Source organism: Suncus etruscus, chromosome 11, assembly GCF_024139225.1.
Source record: "Suncus etruscus isolate mSunEtr1 chromosome 11, mSunEtr1.pri.cur, whole genome shotgun sequence".
Lineage (NCBI taxonomy): Eukaryota > Metazoa > Chordata > Mammalia > Eulipotyphla > Soricidae > Suncus > Suncus etruscus.
The window spans coordinates 64,894,386-64,919,180 of record NC_064858.1 but is presented as its reverse complement, the minus strand read 5'-3'; the positions used below and the strand labels follow the sequence as shown (position 1 = coordinate 64,919,180).

Below are 24,795 nucleotides of genomic sequence, written 5' to 3'. Positions count from 1 at the left end.
ATGCTTGCTGGGGGACCATATGGAATGCTGAAGATTGAACTTGGCTTGACTTCATGCAGTGGAAACACCTTACTAGCTGTACTATCTCTCTAACACCCCAGATCTCTTTTTGACTTGAATATTTTCTCTTTGATTATTAAAAATGAAAGGCACAAACATAAATAGATATAAATAAATGACACTCAAAGTCAAAACCATTGTTTTTGTGCCAACAACTCTTCAGAGCTTTCTAGGTCATTCCATTTTTAATGCCATCATTAATTCATACATACAATAGCAGATTTAAATAATGTGCTTCATCACCCTCACATTCATTAGCTGAATAACTGCTCCAGTCTTTTGAATTCTCTTTGTAGACTTAATTTGCAACTAAAACTTATACTGAATGAAGTTGATAGTTCAGATATTTTCAAGATATATTTTGTTTGGAAAAATGATTGACAACTTTTCTTTTCTTTCTTTCTTTCTTTCTTTCTTTCTTTCTTTCTTTCTTTCTTTCTTTCTTTCTTTCTTTCTTTCTTTCTTTCTTTCTTTCTTCTTTCTTTTTCTTTCTTTCTTTCTTTCTTTCTTCCTTCCTTCCTTCCTTCTTTCTTTCTTTCTTTCCTCTCTCTCCCTCCCTCCCTCCTTTCCTTCCTTCCTTCCTTCTTCCTTCCTTCCTTCCTTCCTTCCTTCCTTCCTTCCTTCCTTCCTTCCTTCCTTCCTTCCTTCCTTCCTTCCTTCCTTCTTTCTTTCTTTCTTTCTTTCTTTCTTTCTTTCTTTCTTTCTTTCTTTCTTTCTTTCTTTCTTTCTTTCTTTCTTTCTTTCTTTCTTTCTTTCTTTCTTTCTTTCTTTCTTTCTTTTCTTTCTCTCTCCCTCCCTCCCTCCTTTCTTTCCTTCCTTCCTTCCTTCCTTCCTTCCTTCCTTCCTTCCTTCCTTCCTTCCTTCCTTCCTTCCTTCCTTCCTTCCTTCCTTCCTTCCCTCCCTCCCTCCCTCCCTCCCTCCTTCCCTCCTTCCTCCCTCCCTCCCTTCCTTCCTTCCTTCCTTCCCTCCCTCCCTCCCTCCCTCCCTCCCTCCCTCCTTCCTTCCTTCCTTCCTTCCTTCCTTCCTTCCTTCCTTCCTTCCTTCCTTCCTTCCTTCCTTCCCTTTTTCTTTCTTTTGGTTTTTGGGCCACACCTGGTAACGCTCAGGAGTTACTCCTGGCTATGCGCTCAGAAGTAGCTCCTGGCTTGGGGGACCATATGGGACACCAGGGGATTGAACTGCTGTCCGTCCTAGGCTAGCACTGGCAAGGCAGACACCTTACCTCTAGCGCCACCACGCTGGCCCCGACAACTTTTCTTTTGGTTTTTGGGCCACATCTAGTGACACTCAGGGCTGACTCAGGGCTGTCTGTGTGCTCAGAAATCCCTCCTGGCTTGGGGGACCACATGGGACACCAGGGGATCAAACCCGTGGTCTGTCCTAGGCTAATGCGGGCAAGGCAGACGCCTTACTGCTTCAGCCACTGCTCTGGCCCAATTAAAAACTTTTTAGTAGAAAAATAAACAGACCAATTAAGGTCCAAAATAATAATTTTAGGGGCCAAAGCAGCGGTAGGGCATTTGCCTTGCAGTGGTTTTCCTAGGACGTATCATAGTTCAATCTCATGGCGTCCAATATGGTCCCCCAATTCCAAAGCAATTTCTGAGAGCATAGAGAGGAATGACCCCTGAGCATCAACAGGTGTGGCCCAAAAACGGACAAATAAAAAATAATAATTTTTTGCTAAAATATCTTTGATTTCTATATTAATGCTTTAATTAGTTTTATATATTTATATATTTATATCATTAAAATTATCTACCTATGTTATTTATATTTTACATAAGCATTTCTGGTATTATTTTAAATAAACTTGGGGTCTTAAGGCTACATTTTCTTGGTGTAAAATCAGAAATGAGACAGCATACACATTAGATTACAGAGTAGTCCAAGTTAGAAATTCAAGTCTAAGATAAACTTACCCATATTGTAGTTTGTATGTATTAAATATTTTTATTACCATTGAAATAAGATTTAGTCTAGTCTTAAATGCATTCACTTGATTTTTTTTAACAGAGGTGGAAATGATTTTATTAAATTGGATTCAGCTCAGTATCTTAAAGGTCATCCAGACACATGGCATAGAAAAACCCTAACACTCAGAGACAAATTGCCCTTAAATGACGTAAGCTGTTAAACCATCATGTGTTTATGCATGTAACCTGTGAAGTACCAGTTTTTGCCATCAGTCGAGTTGTCCTTAGCAACAAAAATCATGTGACTGTACTTGTGTGACTCTGCTAGTGGCAGCAGCATGTAGAAGGCTTGCAGTAAAATGAAACAGACTGAATTATTGATCTGAACAACTAGATTTTTTTTTAGTCTATTGTTACACAAAGATAAGAAAATATTGAAGGAAAACATTTGGAGTTAGATCATAATAACAAGAAGTGAGTCATTTTCTGTTAAAATAAAATTTAAATTTAAAAGTCAAGTAGATAGTATCATGTTCTTCCTTTGTCTCATGCTGTAATTTTTTTTTTGTTTGTTTGTTTTTGGGTCACACCCGGCGGTGCTCAGGGATTACTCCTGGCTGTCTGCTCAGAAGTAGCTCCTGGCAGGCACAGGGGACCATATAGGACACCGGGATTCGAACCAACCACCTTTGGTCCTGGATCGGCTGCTTGCAAGGCAAACGCCGCTGTGCTATCTCTCTGGGCCCTCATGCTGTAATTTATAGTTAGTAATAAGTGAGGCACAATCTTGCTGCTTGAGATTAATAAAAGGTGTTTTTAGAATCACAAACACATTGGTCTACTACCATCAGATTAAGAGCGCAATTAAGGATCTATTAACTTTTGCTATTCTCATTTTTAAAAGCTGAGGAAAATATATTTTCTTAGAGTAATTTTCTGGAGTTCATAGAAAGCTTCAGTTGAACATAATGATAAAATATATAAATATATATTATATATAAATATGTATAATATATAAAAGGATATTTTATAGTCATGCCTAAGGGAACCATCTAAACTGTAAAAATACAATCTTTTTATTATTACTGTACTGAAGGCCAGAGTATGCAGCACTGGTGGGTTCAACTGGAGAAGAGGGCCAAAATATTAATATGTGGGGTTATAAGGTGCTAGGGATTGACTCATATCCAAGGTTCCACTTGGACACCATCCCAAGCCTTAACAACTAAACAGCTACAATCAATATTTAGAAAAAATGGCTTACTATCAAACAAAAATGCTTATGGTTTATACATGAGCTTTTAATACAATATCAATTTCCAATAAGAGTCTTTAAAGCATCACAGTACATCATTAAAACTTCAAATTTCTTATCTGTAAAATGTGTCTATTAGCATGTACTTCATTCTATTTTGGCAATAAGAGGCATTAAATGGTGCTCGCTTTGGCAGCACATGTACTAAAATTGGAACGATATATAGAAGATTAGCATGGCCCCTGCACAAGGATGACACACAAATTTGTGAAGCGTTCCATATTAAAAAAAAAAGCATTAAATGAACTTTTATCACAGCGCTCAATCTTTGAGGTTCTCCAAACAATTGAAATATCCAATAACTGCAAAGTTTAAGTATTTTTTATTATAACAGTTATTAAAAAATTTTAATAGAAAAATAAAGATATTTTTACTTCCCAAAAGTATTGGGAAGAGGATACATGGAAGGGAGTAATGTTGTTTCACAGGATGTGCTAAAATTTGTCCTTAGGTTTATCAACTAAACCACAATATTTTACTGTTTAAAGAAAAATGCTAATTACTTAGTAGAGTAATAAATTTTTGTTTACTTATAATATGCAGAATCAATTATTCTTAGTTTTTCCTTTAATAACATGTAAAAATATGCATATTGCATTTTGCATATATTTTTTATTTATTGTTTATATGTAGAATCTTGAGACCACTAAGAACATTCTTAAATGCAAATGTCATCCTTTTTCAATTACCCACTTTATGATTTTAAGTAATATATAAATAAATTTCAAAATTGTATTTACGGTAGTAGATATAATTACATATGCTTCTTATAGGTTATTGTATGGTAAGAATTAGAAAAACATGTGGGCTGGAGCAATAGCACAGTGGTAAGGCGTTTGCCATGAACACAGCCAACCTAGGTTCAATTCTCAGCATCTCGTGTGGTCCCCTGATTCTGCCAGTAGTGATTTCTGAGAGCCATCATGTTTGGCCCAAAAACAAAACAAAACAAAAAAATATTGAGATTTAAGCCCAAGTTACTATTGCTAAAGCATCATAACTAGACATGGCAGAATGTGCCCCTCCCCCCCAAAAACCAAAACAACTAAATATATATTAGAGAACAAGTGCTACAATAAATTTTGAGTCAGAGGCATAATGCATTATTCTCTATATAAAATCATAGTTCTGAGTTTAAGCGTGAAAACGTGGTGAGCTTCTTATGATGGTCAACAGCTTTAGAACTTATATATTCAAATGATAAGGACCTTGCATATTTTTTGCACAGATCAGCATTTATTACTCCCATTTCTTTCTGCCTTTTCTCTAAGTCTAGTTAGATTTATGTTCCAACAATTTTTTTTGTTTACATAAATTTACTTTGTCTCTCTTTGAGCTAACTGGTCAAGTAACTTGTTTCTGGTCAATACTCATAAATGTGATGTTTTTAGCAGTAAGGCACGACCAGTGTAGAGTTTAAACTTGGGTCCAGCATGTCAGATATGTGCCTGATGACTAAGGAATTGAGTGCCCCTTAATTTGCACATTTTGTTAATAGCACAATATGAATTTGAAAAAGAAAATCTAGATTGAAGAATGCTTAAATGCAAAATATAAGCATTTACTCCCAGACTATTACTGGAATTCTTTTTTTTTTTTTTTTTTTGAGGGAGGCACTCTGTGCTCAGGGATCACTCCTTCACCTCTGAAAAATTTCTACAGGCCTTTTTTCTTGAATATCCCTTTACTATAATTGCATGTATTATATTTAGTCTTTATGACAAGCTTTTCAGATGAATGAGGAAATTATGGCAGAGAGAAATAAATAACTTGTATAATCAGCTGTCTGTATTAAGTAATAAGATTCAGACTTCAAACCTATTATCTTACAACAAAATAAATACAGGCTTGCCTGTGCTTTAAAGATTGTAACCAGTGAAACATTGATCTTAGGATTTGAGAAACACTGAAACAAACCAGGAAGTATACATAACATATCAATCTATTTTACTCATATTTTGTAATTTATACAGAATTCTACTAGATTTTTTTTCTGAGAATTCTTTATTTTTATACCCACCCACTAGAATTCTTATTAAAAAAAATAAAGCGGGCCCGGAGAGATAGCACAGCGGCGTTTGCCTTGCAAGCAGCCGATCCAGGACCAAAGGTGGTTGGTTCGAATCCCGGTGTCCCATATGGTCCCCCATGCCTGCCAGGAGCTATTTCTGAGCAGACAGCCAGGAGTAACCCCTGAGCACCGCCGGGTGTGCCCCCCCCAAAAAAAAGCACAAATGAGAATAAGTAGTGTTTCATATTTTATTTTATTTTATTCTATTAACTTTATTGACTGATATTTAATTATTAAAATTTTACTTCATTAACCTTTCATTTGTATTTGATAAGAGATTCTCTTCTACTTTTTATAATAGAGCAAGCCATTTCCCCAGTATCTTTACTTGATATCCCAGTATTTTTTATTAACATGTAGACTGACTTATTAAGTTACTGATCATACTAAATGTAGTAATTTCTGGGAATTGTGTTTGTTTAGTTTTTGTCGTTCTGTTTTATTGTTGTTGAGTCAACTTAGTTTGGTTTTGGACCACAATTGGTGTGTTAAGGAGACCACAGGATGCTGGAGATTGAGCATGGGATTCACATATGAAAAACATACACAAATGAAATTTAGTACAATCTCTCTAACCACAGAACTCTGATATGTAAAGGTCGTACATTCTGACTATGATTTAACTTTCTGATATTAATATGGCTAGTTTTGCCATTTTTAGGATTTCTATAATTGAAGGATAGATTTTCAATATTTTCCTTTTAATGATTAAAATTGGAATTTTAAATCTTTATACTTTACATTCACTTTAGAGAAAATTAATGTTATTATTTAAAATAGCCAACATATTTAAAAGACAACAGAAAATTTTGGTTACTTGTGCATGTGTATGCATGTGTCTTTGTTTGTGTATGTGTGTGTGTGTTTATTTGTTCCTTTATTTTGGGGAAGAACACACCTGGTAGTATTTATTCCTGGTTATGCACTCAGACATCACTCTAAGTATGTCTGGGGACCACATTAAATTCCAACGATCAAACCCAGGTTGGTGGAGGGCAATATAAACACCCTTTCCCCTGTACAATCTCTCCAGACCAGAATGGGAATTCTTATTGCAATTGTACAAATGCCTAAAAAGTTTTCTAAAAATTATTTTAATTATACTGTTCTATTAAAGATTATGTACTTTTTATTTTTATATAATATTCTATGCTGTTTAAAATTTTCTCTATAGAATTATTATGTTCTGAATTATATTATTTGAAATATATTGTATAGTTACTTTAATATAGGCGACTCATTCCTATTAGATTTCTTAATTCATTTTTATTTGTAACCCAATAATACAGATTATGCATCTAGAAAACTGATTCATTCATCTTAATAGTTTAAGAAGTATCTCCATTTATTCCAGTTTTCAGTTTTTAGTAGCTATTACTTATTGTCAATTATAAACAAAATGAACTTTTTTTGGGGGGGCCACACCCGTTTGATGCTCAGGGGTTACTCCTGGTTAAGCACTCAGAAATTGCCCCTGGCTTGGGGGACCATATGGGACGCAGGGGGATTGAACCGCAGTCCTTCTTTGGCTAACACTTGCAAGGCAGACACCTTACCTCTAGCACCACCTCACCAGCCCCAACAAAATGAACATTTATTTTAATCCCTTAAATAATGATTTTGTTAAAAAATGTTTTTGTTGCTTCACATCACTAATCATCAGAGAGGTGCAAATCAAAACAACTATGAGGTACCATCTCACACCACAGAGATTGGCGTACATCACTAAGAATGAGAACAAATAGTGCTGGTGGGGATGTGGAGAGAAAAGAACTCATCCACTGCTGGTGGGAATGCCGTCTAGTCCACCCTTTATGGAAAGCTATATGGAGATTCCTCCAAAAACTGGTAATTGAGCTCCCATACAATCCGCTATACCACTCATAGGAATATACCCTAGGAACATAAAAATACAATAAGAAAAAATCTCTTATGGGGCCAGAGAGATAGCATGGAGGTAAGGCATTTGCCTTGCATGCAGAAGGTCATTGATTCGAATCCCGACATCCCATATGGTCCCCCTAGTATGCCAGGAACGATTTCTGGGCCTGAAGCCAGGAGTAACCCCTTAGTGCTGCCAGTTGTGGTCCAAAAAACAAAAACAAAAACAAACAGAAATCCCTTACACCTATATTCATTGCAGTGCTATTTACAATAACCAGACTCTGGAAACAACCAAGATGTAACCCGCTCTGCGGTTACATATGGGATGCCGGAATTCAAACCACCTTCCTTCTGCATGCAGTACAAACGCCCTACCCTCATGCTATCTCTCTTGTAAAGGTGGTCACAGCATATCTAAATACTCCCAGAACTATTGAGAAATTAAAACAGTAATCAGAAGTCTGCCAAAACAAAAGCCCAGGCCCAGATGATTTCACCAATGAATTCTTTCAAACCTTTTAAGAGGAACTACTACCAATCCTGGCCAGGCTCCTTCATGAAACTGAAAAAATGGGAACACTTCCAAATACCTTTTATGAAGCTAACATCACATTAATACCAAAACCTGACAGAGATGCTGCCAAAAGAGAAAATTACAGACCGGGTCGGAGAGATAACATGGAGGTAAGGAGTTTGCCTTTCATGCAGAAGCATGCTGGTTCGAATCCCAGCATCCCATATGTTCCCCCGTGTCTGTCAGGGATGATATTCTGAGCACAGAGCCAGGAGTAACCCCTGAGCACTGCTCAGTGTGACACAAAAAAAAACAAAATAAAAATGAAGAAAAAAAGAAAGGAAGGAAGGAAAGAAGGGAGGGAGGGAAGGAAGGAAGGAAGAAAGAAAGAAAGAAAGAAAGAAAGAAAGAAAGAAAGAAAGAAAGAAAGAAAGAAAGAAAGAAAGAAAGAAAGAAAGAAAGAAAGAAAGAAAGAAAGAAAGAAAGAAAGAAAGAAACAAAGAAACAAAGAAACAAAGAAAGAAAGAGAGAGAAAGAAAGAAAGAAAGAAAGAGAGAGAGAAAGAAAGAAAGAGAGAAAGAAAGAGAGAAAGAAAGAGAGAGAGAAAGAAAGAAAGAAAGAGAGAGAGAAAGAAAGAAAGAAAGAAAGAGAGAGAGAGAGAGAGAAAGAAAGAAAGAAAGAAAGAAAGAAAGAAAGAAAGAAAGAAAGAAAGAAAGAAAGAAAGAAAGAAAGAAAGAAAGAAAGAAAGAAAGAAAGAAAGAAAGAAAGAAAGAAAGAAAGAAAGAAAGAAATTAAAGACCTATATCCCTGATGAACACAGATGCAAAGATCCTCAACAAAATCCTGGCAAATAGGATCCAATGCCTCATCAAGAAGATCCTTCACTATGATCAAGTAGGTTTCATCCCAGGAATGCAAAGATGGTTTAACATCCGTAAATCTATCAACATAATACACAACATCAACAACAAGAAAAATATAAATCACATGATCATATCAATAGACACAGAGAAAACATTTGATAAGGTCCAACACCTAATTTTGATAAAAACTCTCAGCAAAGTGGAAATGAAAAGACATAGTTAAGGCCACAACCACAAGTCAATGGCATATATTATTCAATTTTCAAGTGGAAGAGAAGTGCTGGAGAGATAGTACAGGAGGTATGTACTGTCTTGGGTTAAATTCCCAGCATTCCATGTGCTCCCTGGAACTCTCCAAGAGTGATCTCCGGGTGCCTGGAGTATACCAGTGAATATGCTCCCCCCAAAACCCAAAATAAATCAAGTGAAAGAGAAACATTTGCTTTTAGTATGTTCCTACAGCTAATTTGAGAGAAAATAGGAATTTGAGAACAAAATTTAAATTCTGAGAGAAATACTATAAAGAAAAGAAGACATATCTACTTACAGGTTATCTAGAGAAAAATTGGCTTTTCTATATTCTTTTTGTTTTAACATAGAAATGAGAACTTTTAAAAGTGCATTGTGCTGAATAGATAGAGGAAAATAGATATAATTGAACAAAACATGAAAGCAAGTCTTTATTATAACTTGGAGCAATTCAAGATACTCAATTCCTTTTTTCATTTCCTCAAGGTAAATATAGTCTTTTTCTATAAGGACAACAGTGATAGGCCATTATCTCACATTAGTAGAACACATATTTTAAAGGACTTTTGATTTCTCTCAGTAACACTGTAAGGAAATTATAATACACTGTATTTGTATATACTTGAGAAAATTGTGAATACTTGCATTGACAAATATCATTTAGAAAAAAAAGAGAATGAGTTTCTAGAATAATAAAAAAAATCAGTGATCAATTAAAATGAATAATTTTGCTATAATTATAAATTTAATTTTCATTTTTTATATTTCCATATAAATACATGAATAATCTAATATTTATTTTTTACTATTTATTTCAGCCATTATCAGAAAGATAAATGAGTCTCTAGGTATTATTATAATATCTTTTATTGATATTAAGACCCATAGATGAGTGAGACTATTCTGTGTCTATCTTTTTCCCTCTGACTTATTTCACTTAGCATTATAGTTTTCATGTCCATCCTTGTGCAGGAAAATTTTATGACTTCATCTCTCCTAATAGCTTCATTGCAGTCTATTGTGTATATGTACCACAGTTTCTTTAGTCATTCATCTCTTGAAGGACATTTTGGATGTTTCCAGTGTCTGGCTTTTGTAAATAGTGTTGCAATAAGTATGGGTGTGCAGAAGGCATTTTTGTGTTGTGGTTTTGTGTTTCTAGGGTATAACCCAAGAAATAGTATAGCTGGATCATATGGGAGTTCAATTTTCAGTTACCTGAGGAATCTCCATATTGTTTTTCCTAAATGCTGGACTAGATGGCATTCCCACTAGCGGTGAACAAGAGTTCCTTTCTCCCCACATCCCCTCTGGCACTTATTGTTCATATTCTTTGTAATGTGTGCCAGTCTCTGTGGTGTGAGATGGTACCTCACCGTTGCATGTCCCTGATGATTAGTTATGCAGAGCACTTTTTCATGTGTCTTTTGGCAATTTGTATTTATTCCTTGAGGCGGTGTCTGTTCATTTCTTCTCCACATTTTTGATGGCGTTAGAAGTTTACACTTGTTTGGACAGTGATATTTTGTCATTGAATATGCTTTTGGTCTCAATGTCATGGAGTGTTTAACCTATGTGTCCTTCTATAAACCTCATGCTTTCAGGTTTGATAGTAAGGTTTCATATTTTTGGTTTTGACTTTGTGCACATTGTTAGATGGAGGTCTAAGTTTGCTTTTATTCATGCGGCTGACCAGTTGTCCCAAAACCAATTGTTGAAGAGGCTTTTCTTGCTCCATTTTTAATTTCTTGCTCCTTTATCCAATATTAATTGATTATATGTTTTGGAGGCATTCTCTGAATAACCAATACTATTCAATTGATCTAAGGGTCTATCTCCATTCCAATAATATGCTTTTTTTTTTAATGACTATTGCTTTGTCATACAATTTAAAGTTGGGAAGGTGGTGTTTCCCATATTCTTTAACTTAAGGGTTACCTAAGGGTTACTCTAGCTATTCATAGGTGTTTATCGTTTCAAATGAATTTCAGAAGTATTTGAGCCACTTCTTTGAAAAATTTTATGGGTATCCTTAGAGGGATTCCGTTAAATCTGTACAATGCTTTGAGGAGCATTGACATTTTAATGATGTTAATCCTCCTGATCAATGAACAGCATATGATTATCCCTTTCCTGTCTTCTTTTATTTCTTGAAGTAGTGTTTTGTAGTCTTCTTTGTATAGCTCCCTTAACCTCTTTAATTAAGTAAACTCCAAGTATTTTTGTTTGTGTAGCACTAATGCACTGATGTGAATGTGATTGTTCTTAATGTCCATTTAGTCTCTATCATTATTTCTGTATAAGAAAGTCATTGATCTTTGCGTGTTAATTTTGTAGCCTGCCACTTTGCTATATGAATCTATTGTTTCTAGAAGCTTTTTGGAAGAGTCTTCAGTTATCTAAATATAGTATTATGTCATCTGCAGTGAGAGTTTTTCTTTTTTTATATATAATTTTTATTTTAATCAAAGTGGCTTACATATCTTTTACAGTAATATTATAGGTACATATTAACATTGAAACTGGGGAATTACCATCACCAAATTTGTCCTCCCTCTCCGCCTGGCCCCATATTGCTTCCCATATCCCCAATCCTCACCCCCCAGGCTACTAACATGAGTGGTCCCCTCTGTGTCTAGTTTACTACTTAGTGATCATACAAATGTTTGGTCTTGGTCCCTCCATTATTTCCCCTTCAATTTGAGAGGTGGAACTAGATAGTTCTAGTTATGTGGTTTTGTTTGATGAAAAGAAAAGCAATAAAATGGGGTATAAATCAAATAAGCTGAAAATAAAATTATCTCTCATTTTTGGTTTGGGAGACAAAAGGGAAAAAAGAAAGTGGAACACGACAACAATACAAAAAGAAATGTCAAATAAAATATCCAGTGAGCACTACAGCAATAAAGATAAGCACCACATAATAGCCATGGTCTTGAAATAAAAAACGTGACAGAGAGCAAAAAGAAAGAAGAAAAGAAAAAAAAAAAAGAAAGATAATTGGAGACGAAAACTTCAATATCCACACCAAAACAAAGAAGTAAAAAAAATGATTAAATAAATAAAAAAGATTATTTTGTGCTTATTTTTTTTTCTTCTTCTGCATAGGCACAGTAAATATTGGGGACATTAGAAAAGAAATTCCCTTGGCCTAAGAGATACAGGGTTTTTCCACCCTTGAAGTATACTGCCATGGGATTAACTATAGACTTCTTTTATGTTCATTTACTCTCCCCTTGGTGGTGTATGGAAAACTTCTTCTGTTCCATCTTGGGTGATAAAATTAAACCTCTGTATTTAGAGATCTCGGTATCTGCACAGGTCAAGGAGTGGAGTTTATGATGAAGTCTTTCTTTGTGGTTCTAGAAGTTCTGTTCCTTCAGTGTCATTTTAATCCATCTTCTGTAGTTGGTGGTCTTGGTCATTACCCTGATCCTAGGATAGAGCCTGGGATAGAGTTTTTCTTCTTGAGAGGTTTGAAATAATTTATAGTGATTCCATCCGGGCCTGGGCATTTGTTTTTGGGAGGTCTTTTGATTACCATTTAAATTTCCTCAATAGTTATGGGTCTGTTTAGATATGCTAGATAATCCTGATTCAAACATGGAAGATTATAAGTGTCCAAGATATATATTTATCCATTTCTTCCAGATGCTCATATTTTGTAGCATAGTTCCTCAATATAATCTTTTATTACCCTTTGAATCTCTGCAGTATCTGTAGTGATCTCCCCCTTTTCATTTCTAATCCAGTTTATTAAGTTTATCTCTGCCTTTATTTTATTTTATTTTTTTGTTTTAGAGCCACACCCAGAGGCTTTCAGGAGTTACTCCTAGCTCTGTGCTCAGAAATCGCTCCAGACAGGCTCAGGGAACCATATAAGATGCTGATATAGAACCTGGATCCATCCCAGATATGCTACTTGCAAGGCAAACTCTCTACTGCTGTGTTATCACTCTGGCCCCTCTCTCTCCCTTTCATTAGAGCAGAAGAGACTGGAAAAGAACCTTAATGTAAATGATCAGATAAGAGAAAAATAAACAAGGAACGTGAACAGATAAAAATTGAAATCTTTGATAAATTCAACAGAAAAAAACATAATAATTGAAGTCCCAGAGAACCAGTAAGAAAATCCTAAATAAAAATCAACATTTAAGGACATCATTAAAGAGAAATTCTCAGAGCTAAAGATGGCATGAGACCAAATCCTGCACTAGATAAAAGAGAACCAAAGAAAAGCACACCAAAACATATCCTAGACACAATGACAAATTCTACAGATAGGAATATAATATTGAAATCAGCAACATCAAAAAGGAAAATTACATTTAAAGGATTTACACTTACATTTAAGATTTACAGCAGACCTGTCACAAGATAGATGGCAGTGGTGGGATATAGTGACAAAACTCAATGAAATGAATTCTTTGCCTAGAATAATGTAACCAACCACACTCACTTTCATGTTTGAAGGAAGTATACATGGCTTCACAGATAAACAATAGCTCAGAAACTTTACACTCTAAAAACCAGCCTTAAAAAAACTGAATGGTCTACTTAAAGACAAGGAAACCAACAGACACAACAAACTTCTACACCAAGATTACACTAAATCCCATGACAAAAATGTCTTTCAATGTTAATGGTCTAAATGGACCTGTTAAGAGGCAAAAGTGGCAAAAATGGATCAAAAAGCTGAATCCAACATTTTGCTATCTACAAGAAACACATATGAATAGTCAGAAAAAAAAACCTAGATTCAAAATAAAAGGCTAGAGGAAAAATTTCCAAGCAAACAATTCCCTTATAAAAGCCAGAGTGGCCATATTAATATCATGACACAAACTTTAGACTCAGAAAAGTTGTAAGTGACAAAGATGGTCATTTTGTACTAATCAAATAATATGCTCAACAGGAAAAAATAACAATTCTAAACACATATGCACCCATTTGGAACCAGCAACATATTTAATATAATTGTTGACAAGTCTGAAAGAAGATATCAATAGCAACACAATGATTGTGAGAGTCCTCAGCACTGCCCTGTCACCCTTGATAGGTCAACCAGGCTGAAACCCAACAAGAATATAAAATCTCTGAAAAGAAAAATGGAAGAAAGTGGACTAGTATATATATATATACTAGTCCACTTTTTATATATATATATATAGGTGACTCCATCCCCAGAAACCTGGATACACATTCTTCTCCAAAGCACATGGTCATTTTCCAGGATAGACCACATGATTTCCCATAAAACATATTTCCATAAATTAAAGAGGATAGAAATTATACAACCTACCTTCTCAGATCATAAGGCATTGAAATTATAAGTTTAACACAAAGGATCACAGAAGAAAACAATTAAGACCTGAAAGTTAAACAGCTCAGTACTGAATAACTAGTGGATCGGAGATGAAGTGAAAAAGAAATTAAAACATTCCTGGACACAAATAACAATGAAGACACAATTTATCAGAATTTGTGGGACAACGAAAAACCTGTATTAAGAAGAAAATTTATAGTTTTGAAAGCACACATCAGAAAGGAAGAAGGAGCCTATATAAAAAGGCTATATATGACACAGCTTATAAAATTAAAAACTGATCAACAAGAGGAACCAAAAATAAGTAGTCAGAAGGTAATAACAAAGTCTAGAGCAGAAATCAATGTAGTGAAAATCAATAAAACAATCTGAAAGATCAATGAAAGCAGATGGTTCTTTGAAAAAAAAAGATTGATAAACCACTAGCAAAATCCACAAAAAAACGGACAGAAACCAGATGAGAAATTAAAAGGGATAGATCATGACAGATACTGCATAGATTCAAAGGGTAATCAGAAGCTACTTTGAAAAACTCTATGCCAAGAAACTTGAAAACTTGAAAGAAATGGATAAATGATAGGAAACTTACAATCTTCCATGGTTAAATAAGGATGATATAGCATATCTAAACAGACACATCCATTCTGAAGAAATTAAAATGATAATCAAAACTCTTCCCCCAAACAAAAGCACAGGCTCAAATCGTTTTATTAATTATTTTTTCAAACCTTTCAACAGGAACTTCTACCATTCCATTCCATTTCAGGCTCCTTCATGAAATTGAAAAAATTAGAAACACACCCAAATAGTTTTTAAGAAGCTAACATTTCACCTTGATACCAAAACCAGGCAGAGATGCTGCAATAAATGAAAACTACAGACCAATATCCCTGATGAACACAGATGGAAAGATCCTCAACAAAATTCTGAAAAATAGGATCCAACACCTCAACAAGAAGGTCATATACAATGACCAAGTAGGACTCATTCTAGAAATGCAAGGGTGTTTCAACATACATAAATCAATCAACATAATTAACCATTCAAAAAAAAAGAAAAAAACTCATGACCATATAAAAAGATGCTGGTAAATCATTCAATAAAATCCAATACCCATTCTTGATAAAGCATTCATTAAGATGGAAGAAACTTTTCTAAATATAGTCAAGGCCATCTACCACAAGCCAATGGAAAATTTATTCTTAATGGAGAAAAAAAAGACTTTTCTATAAAATCTAGTGCAAGACAAGGCTGATCACTCTCACCATTCCTATTCAATATAGTGCTGGATTTTCTGGCCATAGCAATTAGGCAAGAAAATGTTCTCAAGGACATCCAGATAGGGCAGAAAGAAATCAAGCTCTCACTCTTTCCAGATGACATAATACTATATTTAGAAAATTCTAAAGACAACCAAAAAGCTTCTAGAAACAATATATTTATATAGAAAAGTGGCATGCTACAAAATTAAGACGCAAAAATCAATTGCCTTCTTATACACCAATAATGATAGACAAGAAATGAACATTAAAAAAGCAACCTCATTCACTTTAGTACTATACAAACTCAAATACCTTGGAGTCAAATTAACCAAAGAGATGAAGGACCTAGAGAAAGAAAAATACAAATCCCTGAATCATGATATAAAAGAGGACAAAGTGAAATGGAGACATAGACTTTACTCATGGACAAGGAGGTTTACATCATTAAAATGGCAATACCACCCAAAGCATTGTACAGATTTAATGCAATTCCTCTAAGGATACCCATAAAATTCTTCAAAGAAGTGTATCAAACTCTCCTAAAATTCATTTGGGACAATGGGGAGAAGTAATGGACAATTTGACAAAAAAAAGAAATACAAATGGCCAAAAGGCACATGAAAAAATGCTCCACATCACTAATCATCAGGGAGATGTAAAACAAAACAACTATGAGGTACCACCTTACATCACAGAGATTGACACACATCACAAAGAATGAGAACAAGCAGTGTTGGCAGGAATGTGGAAAGAAAGGAACTCGTATCCACTGCGGGTGGGAATGCCTTCTAGACCAACCTTTATGGAAAGCGATATGGAGATTCTTCCAAAAACTGGAAATTGAGCTACCATACGATCCAGCTATACCACTCCTAGGGGTATACCCTAGGAACACAAAATACAATACAAAAATCTCTTCCTTACACCTATATTCATTGCAAGACTCTGGAAACAACCAAGATGCCCTTCAAAGGATGAGTGGCTAAAGAAACTGTGGTACATATACACAATGGAATACTATGCAGCCATCAGGAGAGATGAAGTCATGAAATTTTCCTATACATGGATGTACATGGAGTATATTATGCTGAGTGAAGTAAGTCAGAGGGAGAGAGAAAGACACAGAATGGTTTCACTCTTCTATGGGTTTTAAGAAAAATGAAAGACATTTTTAACAGTACCTCAACGACAAGAGAGAGAGGGCTGGTAGGTGCAGCTCACGACATGAAGCTCACCACATAGAGTGATAAGTGCAGTTAGAGAAATAACTACATTGAGAACTATCCTAACAATTAGAATGAATGAGGGAAGTAGAAAGCCTGTCTAGAGTACAGGAGGGGGTGGGGTGGGGAGGAGGGATATTTGGGACATTGGTGATGGGAATGTTGCACTGGTGAAGGGGGGTGTTCTTTACATGACTGAAACCCAACCATAATCATGTTTGTAATCAAGGTTTTTAAATAAAGATATTAAAAAGAAATCCTCAAATAGCTAGATCAACCTGTGGAAAAAGGAATATGGGAGGAATCACTTTCCCCCAATTTTAATTGTATTACAATGCTATAATCATTAAAACAGCATGTTATTAAAATAAAGTCAGACCCTCAGATCTGTGGAATAGACAGTATTCAGAGAATGTCCCCTGGACATACAATCAATTAATTTTCATAAAGGGGCAATAAAAGCAAAATGGGACTAAGAGCAGCAGCTTCACCCTGGCAAGATAAGTCATCAGTGAGAACTATGTAGAGCACTGAGACTTGGAAGAACAGAACCACCAAGATGTCACCCTGCAGGGACAAGTTGCTGATCACAGGAATCAGTGAGAAACAAGCATGAAGACAGGATATATGGCATCTGGGACCCAAAGAAGGTGTAAAGCATCATCTTAATGCTATTACATAATTTCAAAATCATCCAGAGTTTTTGCATATAAATTTTCCATTCATTATTTCCTGTCCCACACTGAGAATCTCACCCATTTTTGGTAAGAGAAAATTTGGAGATATTTAATGTCTAAGTGAGTGTTGTAGTGTTTTGGCTATTACAAAAAATGAATTGATATTTCAAACATTCATGTACTATTGCAACTATATACTTGGCTGTATTCAAGAACTGGAAGCAAGGGGGCTGGAGAAATAGCATGGAGGTAAAGCATTTGCCTTTCATGTAGAAGGTCAATGGTTTAAATTCCGGCATTCCATATGGTCCCCCGAGCCTGCCAGGAGCGATTTCTGAGTGTAGAGTCAGGCAGGAGTAACCCCTGAACACTGCCAGGTATGACCCAAAAATCAAAAAAAAAAAAAAAAAAAAGAACTGGAAGCAAGATATTAATTTTTTAAACAGTGATGCCATACAAAGTATTGATTTCATTATTTATCAGCTTTTGATCATCAAAGATTTGATCATCTATAATTAGTCATAATGCAGTCTGAAAATATGATTTATGTATAGGTGTGGCCCAAAAACCAAAAAATTAAAACAAAATTAAAGGGGCCAGAGAGATAGCATGGAGGTACAGTGTTTGTCTTGCATACAGAAGGAAGGTAATTCAAATCTCGGCATCCCATATGATCCCCCAAGCCTGCCAGGATCTATTTCTGAGTGTAGAGCCAGGAGTAACCCCTGAGCACTACTGGGTGTGGTGCAAACACCAAAACCAAAAATAATAGAAAAGAAAAAAATAAGAAAAGAAAATATATAGCCACTAAACCAAGGGGGAAAATCTAATAAACTAAACTGTAATATCTATACCATACTTGGGTGACATTGCATACCTAGAATAAACCCTAAAACAGATCTATCTCCAACCACATCCTACACAATTGAACAGACCACTTTAAAAAAAACTCTGAAACTCCAGGACTCTAACCGACTTTATGCCAAAAAACAAAAGTGGGAGAGGCAAAGGAAGACACCAGCAGCTGGGGATATGGAGAGATCCTTGCAGATTCCCAAGTTCTCCAAAATGCACAAACTTCGTAGATAACAACCTATCATCAGCATGTCATAGCAATGCAATTCAAAACTCAGTAACCAATTAAGAAATCCATAAATGAAGAATTCATTCAACTCAAGAAGAACTCTATCAGAAGATGAGAGAGTTCATACAAACGGAACTAAGGAAATTAAAAACTATGCCAGCAAACCACAGTAGCAGAATTACAGACATAAAGAATCTCCTGGGTGAACCTGAAGACAAAATGCAAGCCAGCAACAAGAAAAGTATTAAAAGCATAAGAGATATAACATGGAAAGTAATGTAAGCTATTTAATGAACAAAGAAAAAAGAAATAATCTACAATTTACATGATTACCAGGAGTGGAGGAAAAAGGGAAGGGAAAGAATGAATATTGAGGGAAATAATCGCAGAGAATTTTCCCACTCCCTGGAAAGAAACACCTGTACAAATCCAAGAGGTGAAAAGAATTATAATTAATATAGACCCTAAAAGATCAATACCAAAGTATATAGTAATACAAATAGTAAAAAAAAAACAAAGAGAGAAATAAATTCTTCAAAGCAATAAGAAAGAAAAAAGTACAAAGGAAAGAACAGAGAATCAAACCAAACCTTTCATTTGAAACAATTCAGCAAGAACACAGTGGAATGATATATTTAAATTACTGAATGAAAGAAACTTCCAATGTTGAGTCTATTATCTGGCAAAACTCTCATTTACATGGGATAAAGGACTAAAAATATTTTCAGATAAAAAAGAACTCAAAAAATTTGCTCTAACAAAACCAATTCTAAAAGAACTACACAGAGATCAATTACACAACCAAAAAACTTAATTGTAATAACAAAAATCCTAACCAATATAACAGAACAACAACCTTCCCCATCAGTAATCTCTTTAACTGTCAATAGACTAAACTCTTCCATTAAAAGACACAGAGTAGAGGGTTGGATCAGAAAACAAAAACTAGATATGTGCTGTCTGATGGAAACACACCTAAAAGATCAGGATAGACACAATCTTAGAATAAAAGGATATAAATCAATTACTCAGGCCACTGGATAATAAAAAAAAAATAAGCTGGAACAGCTATACCTACATCAGACCAAATTGCATTCAACCTAAAAAGGCTCAGAGACAAAAATGGACACTACTTATTGATCAGAGGAACATTAGACCAAGAAGTACTAAATCTGATCAACACTTATGCACCAAATGTGGAGCCAGCAAAATATGTAAGTCTTTTTCTCACAAACATGGAAAAATATGTATGGAAATGTGATAGTAGTGGAAGATTTCAACACACCATTATCACCAGTAGACAGATTCACTAGGCAGAACAATAACAAAGACATAAGAGCCCTAAATGAGAAACTAGAAGAACTGGGACTAATGGACTTATAAAGGGCCCTCCATTCTCAGAAAATGGAAGACACATTCTTCCAAGTGCACACCTTTGCAGAATAAACTTTGTCTTAGGATTCAAATCTAACTTACATAAAATCACAAATATAAGAATTATACCAAGTACCTATCAGACCACAATGCACAAGAGATCAAGATTGACTATAAAAAGATGTGGAGAACTTCTAACACCTAGATACTAAATAACATGCTACTCAACAACAGCTAAATCAGAGAAGAAATCAATAAATAACTAAAAATACTTCTTAAGATGAATGACAATGAAGAAATAAATTGCCAAAATATATTGGATACAACAAAAGTAGTAATTAGTAGGGAAAATAGCAATATAGGCCTATCTTAGGGAAGAGGAAATTGACAAAATAAACACTTAAAGGGACACCTTAAGGATCTGGAAAACCAGCAGCAAAAAAAAAAGTGAAACAAGGTAGAAGACAAGAAATAATAAAAACCAGAGCAGAAATAAACAACATAAAACCAAAAAATACAACCACAAAAAAAAAAAAGAAAAGAAAAGAAAACAATGAAATAAACAACATAGAACCAAAGAAAACAATATAAAGAATCAATGAGACCAGGGGGTGGTTTTTTGAAATAAATAAATAAACAAACAATATAGACAAACCGCTGGCAAGACTCACAATGAATAAAATCAAAAACACCCAAATACATTGTATACAAACGAAAGGGGAGAGATTGCAACAGAACCTCAAGAAATCCAAGACATCATGAGTGCTTATTATGAAAAAAGTGCACTCAGTTGAGTTAGAGAACCCAGAAAAAATAAACAGATTCCTGGAAAAATGTCATCTCCATAGAAATAATAAGAAGGAAGTAGAAAGTCTAAACTGGCAAATCACTTCTCCGGAAATTGAAATAGTAATTAAGAAACTACTCAAGAACAAAAGTCGAGGACCAGATGGGTTTTTGTTTGTTTGTTTGTTTTGTTTTGTTTTTGGATCGCACCCCAGCAGTGCTCAGGAGTCACTCCTGGATCCACGCTCAGAAGTCACTCCTGGCAGGCACGGGGGACCATATGGGATGCCAGGATTCGAACCACCATCCTTCTGCATGAAATGCAAATGCCTTACCTCCATGCTACCTCTCTGGCCCCGAGAAACATACGTTTTTACAGTTAAATTCTATCAATGTTTCAGAGAAGAATTTCTACCATTGATCCCAAGGCTCTTCTAAAACATTGAAAAGACAAGAATACTAAGTCCTTTTATGGGGCTAATATTACACTTATCCCCAGGGTTAACAAAGATATCACCAAGAAAGAAACTACAGAATGAACATGGATGAAATATCTTTAAAAATAAATCTTAGCAAACCAAATCCACAACACGTCAAAACGATTATACAAAACGACCATTCCAGGGATACAAGGATGGTTCAACATATGCAAATCAATCAACATTATACACCACATCAACAAAAAGAAAGACAAAAACCACACAATCATATCATTTGACACAGATAATGCATTTGACAAAATCCAACACACATTCATGATGAAAACTCTCATCAAAATAGGGTTGGAAGGAACCTTCCTCAAGATAGTGGCAGCTATCTATAAAATCCCACACTCAACATTATAATTTATGGTAAAAAAACTGAGAGCATTTCCACTAAGGTCAGTCAAGGTTTTCTTTAGGCAAGGCTGTCCACTGTTTCCACTCTTATTCAACATCATTTTATAAGTCCTAGTAATAGTTATCAGACAAGAGAAGGGAATCAAAGGAATCCACGTAGGAAAAGCAAAAGTCCAAATTTCTCTATTTGCAGATAATATGATGACATATACCAAAAACCCTAAAGAGTCCACAAAAAAGCTCCTAGAAACAATAAACCAATAGAGCAAAGTGGCTGGCTACAAAGTCAATACATAAAGGAAAATAGCATTTCTCCAAATAACACAACATAGGGGAGAGATAAAGGAGTTCATCCCATTTAAAATCATATCTAAAAAATTCAAGAACCTAGGAATTAACCTAACAAGAGAGGTGAAAGACCTATACCCTGAAAACTTCAAAAACACATCAGAAAGAAATTGTAGAGGACCTAAGGAATTGGAAAAACATCTCATACTCATGGATAGGAAGAATCAACATTATCAAAATGAAAATCTTATATAAAATTCAATTCAATACAATCCCTATATAAATTCAGACATCATTTTTTAAGGACCCTCAATTATGAAGTTCATGTGAAACCACAAAGAACTTTGGTTAGCCAAATCCATATAGAAAAACAAGATATTGGATGGCATTTATTTACCTAACCTGAAGCTTTATTATATAGCTATAGTGATCAAAACAGCATGGTACTGGAACGACGACAGTGTCTCTTACCAATGGATCCAAATATAATATCCAGTGACTTCTCCCCCAAATATATAGTCAAATAATATTTGACAAAGGAGCCAATAATTTGAAATGGAGCAAAGACAGTCTCTTCAACAAATAGTGTGGAACAACTAGATAATCACGTGTAAGAAATTAAAGATTGTTCCATACCTCACACCTTACACAAAAGTTAACTCAAAATGAATTAAAAGATCTTGAAATCAGAATTGAAGCTATAAACTTCATTGATGAAAACATAGGCATAACACTCTAAGAATATACCTCAAAAATGTCTTTGATGATATAATGCCAATGTCAAGAACTATATTAAACTACATTAAAATAAAATAGGAGACACGTAACAGAATGGAATTGTGTTTTTTTGCACTCAAGACATTAGATAACATTTTGATATCTAGGATATACAAAGCGCTCACAAAGGTTAGCTCCACAAAACCTAAAACAAAATAAGTAAGTAAACAGAAAAATGGGGAGAACAAATGAATAGACAATACTCTAAGGAACAAAAACAGATGGCCAATAGACACATGAAAAAAATGTTCACCATCACTCGTCCTTAAGAAAATCCAAATCAGCACAACAATGAGGTACCATATAACACCCCTGAGGATGACACACATAAAAATTTTGGGGACTAATCTCTGTTGGTGGAGATTCAGTAAGAAAAGATCTCTCATCCACTGTAGGTGGGAATGCTGTCTAGTCCAACTCTTTATGGAAAACAGTATGGAGGATTCTCAGTAAACTCAAACTTGAACTGCCATATGACCCAGCAAGTCTGCTCTTGGGTATCTATCCCCAGGATAGAAAGACATTCATTCAAATGTAAGTATACACACCACTATTCATTGCAGCATTCAGTACAATAGCCAAGACTTGTAATCATCCTAGATGTACAACAAGAGTAGATCACGCAGATGTAGTACATACACACAGTGGAATATCCATAGCAGTAAGAAATGATACAATCATGCAATTTGCAGCAACATGGATGAAACTAGAAAATATTATGCTAAATGAAATACATTAGAAGGATAAATACAAAATGATATCACTAATATGTAGTATTTAGAATATATACCATACATACATATAATACTTCATGAAGAAACAGTATGGTCTAATGGTAGATACTCGGAACACCGTAGGTGCCATGTATAGCATATATACAAGGATATATATCCTTTCTTTTTTTTCTGTTTTTTTTTTACAAATAAATACAATAGGGATAATGATAATTACCTCTCACATATATAATGGAGGGAAAGAAAGAAAAATATAACTTTATTACCCCCTTAATCATTACATTATTCAATTAAGGTAAGTTTTGGAGGTATTTAGCTCAGAGCTTAACACATAGTCAATATAATGATAGACATTATTCTAAGCAAGAAAAGGAAAAATAAAAATAATGACACATATTTTCTGAGAAATGCCTAAATCACTCAGACACCATGGATAAATTTTATTATTTTTTAAAATTTCTTAATCAATTTTATTTATTTCTCTTTTTTAAATTTATTTATTTTTATTTTATTTATTTAAACACCTTGATTACATACATGATTGTGTTTGGGTTTCAGTCATGTAAAGAACACCACCCATCACCAGTGCAACATTCCCATCACCAATGTCCCAAGTCTCCCTCCTCCACACCCAACCCCTGCCTTTACTCTAAACAGGCTCTCCATTTCCGTCATACATTCTCATTATTAGGACAGTTCAAAATGTAGTTATTTCTCTAACTAAACTCATCACTCTTTGAGCTGAGCTTCCTGAGGTGAGCTGGAACTTGCAGCTCTTTTCTCTTTTGTGTCTGAAAATTATTATTGCAAGAATGTCTTTCATTTTTCTTAAAACCCATAAGTGAGTGAGAACATTCTGTGTTTTTTTTTCTCTCTCTCTCTCTGACTTATTTCACTCAGCATAATAGATTCTGTGTACATCCATGTATAGGAAAATTTTGCAAGCGGCTATATCAAGTTGTGCCAACAGCACTTGTTGAAGAGGCTTTCTTTGCTCCATTTAGGATTTCCTGCTCCTTTATCAAAAATTAGGTGCTTGTATGTCTGGGGAACATTTTCTGAGTATTCAAGCCTATTACACTGAGCTGAGGGCCTGTCCTTATTCCAATACCATGCTGTTTTGATAACTATTGCATTGTAGTACAGTTTAAAGTTGGGGAAAGTAATTCCTCCCATATTCTTTTTCCCAATGATTGCTTTAGCTATTCTAGGGTGTTTATTGTTCCAAACAAATTTCAAAAGTGCCTGATCCACTTTGAAGAATGTCATGGGTATCTTTAGAGGGATAGCATTAAATCTGTTTAATAACTTGGGGAGTATTGCCATTTTGATTATGTTAACCCTGCCAATCCATGAGCAGGGTATGCATTTCCATTTCCGCGTGTCCTTTCTTATTTCTTGGAGCAGAGTTTTATAGTTTTCTTTCTATAGGTCCTTCACGTTTTTAGTCAAGTTGATTCCAAGATATTTGAGTTTGTGTGGCACTACTGTGAATGGGGTTGTTTTCTTAATGTCCATTTCTTCCTTATTACTATTGGTGTATAGAAAGGCCA

General features: G+C 34.9%; 1 non-coding gene across 1 annotated transcript; it reads left to right on the top strand.

Moving 5' to 3' along the window:
* Positions 1-3,411: 3,411 nt before the first annotated feature.
* On the top strand, positions 3,412-3,518 carry LOC126023565 (U6 spliceosomal RNA). Its single transcript, XR_007500680.1, has one exon. It is a non-coding gene; the product is annotated as a U6 spliceosomal RNA (small nuclear RNA).
* The last annotated feature ends 21,277 nt before the right edge of the window (positions 3,519-24,795 follow it).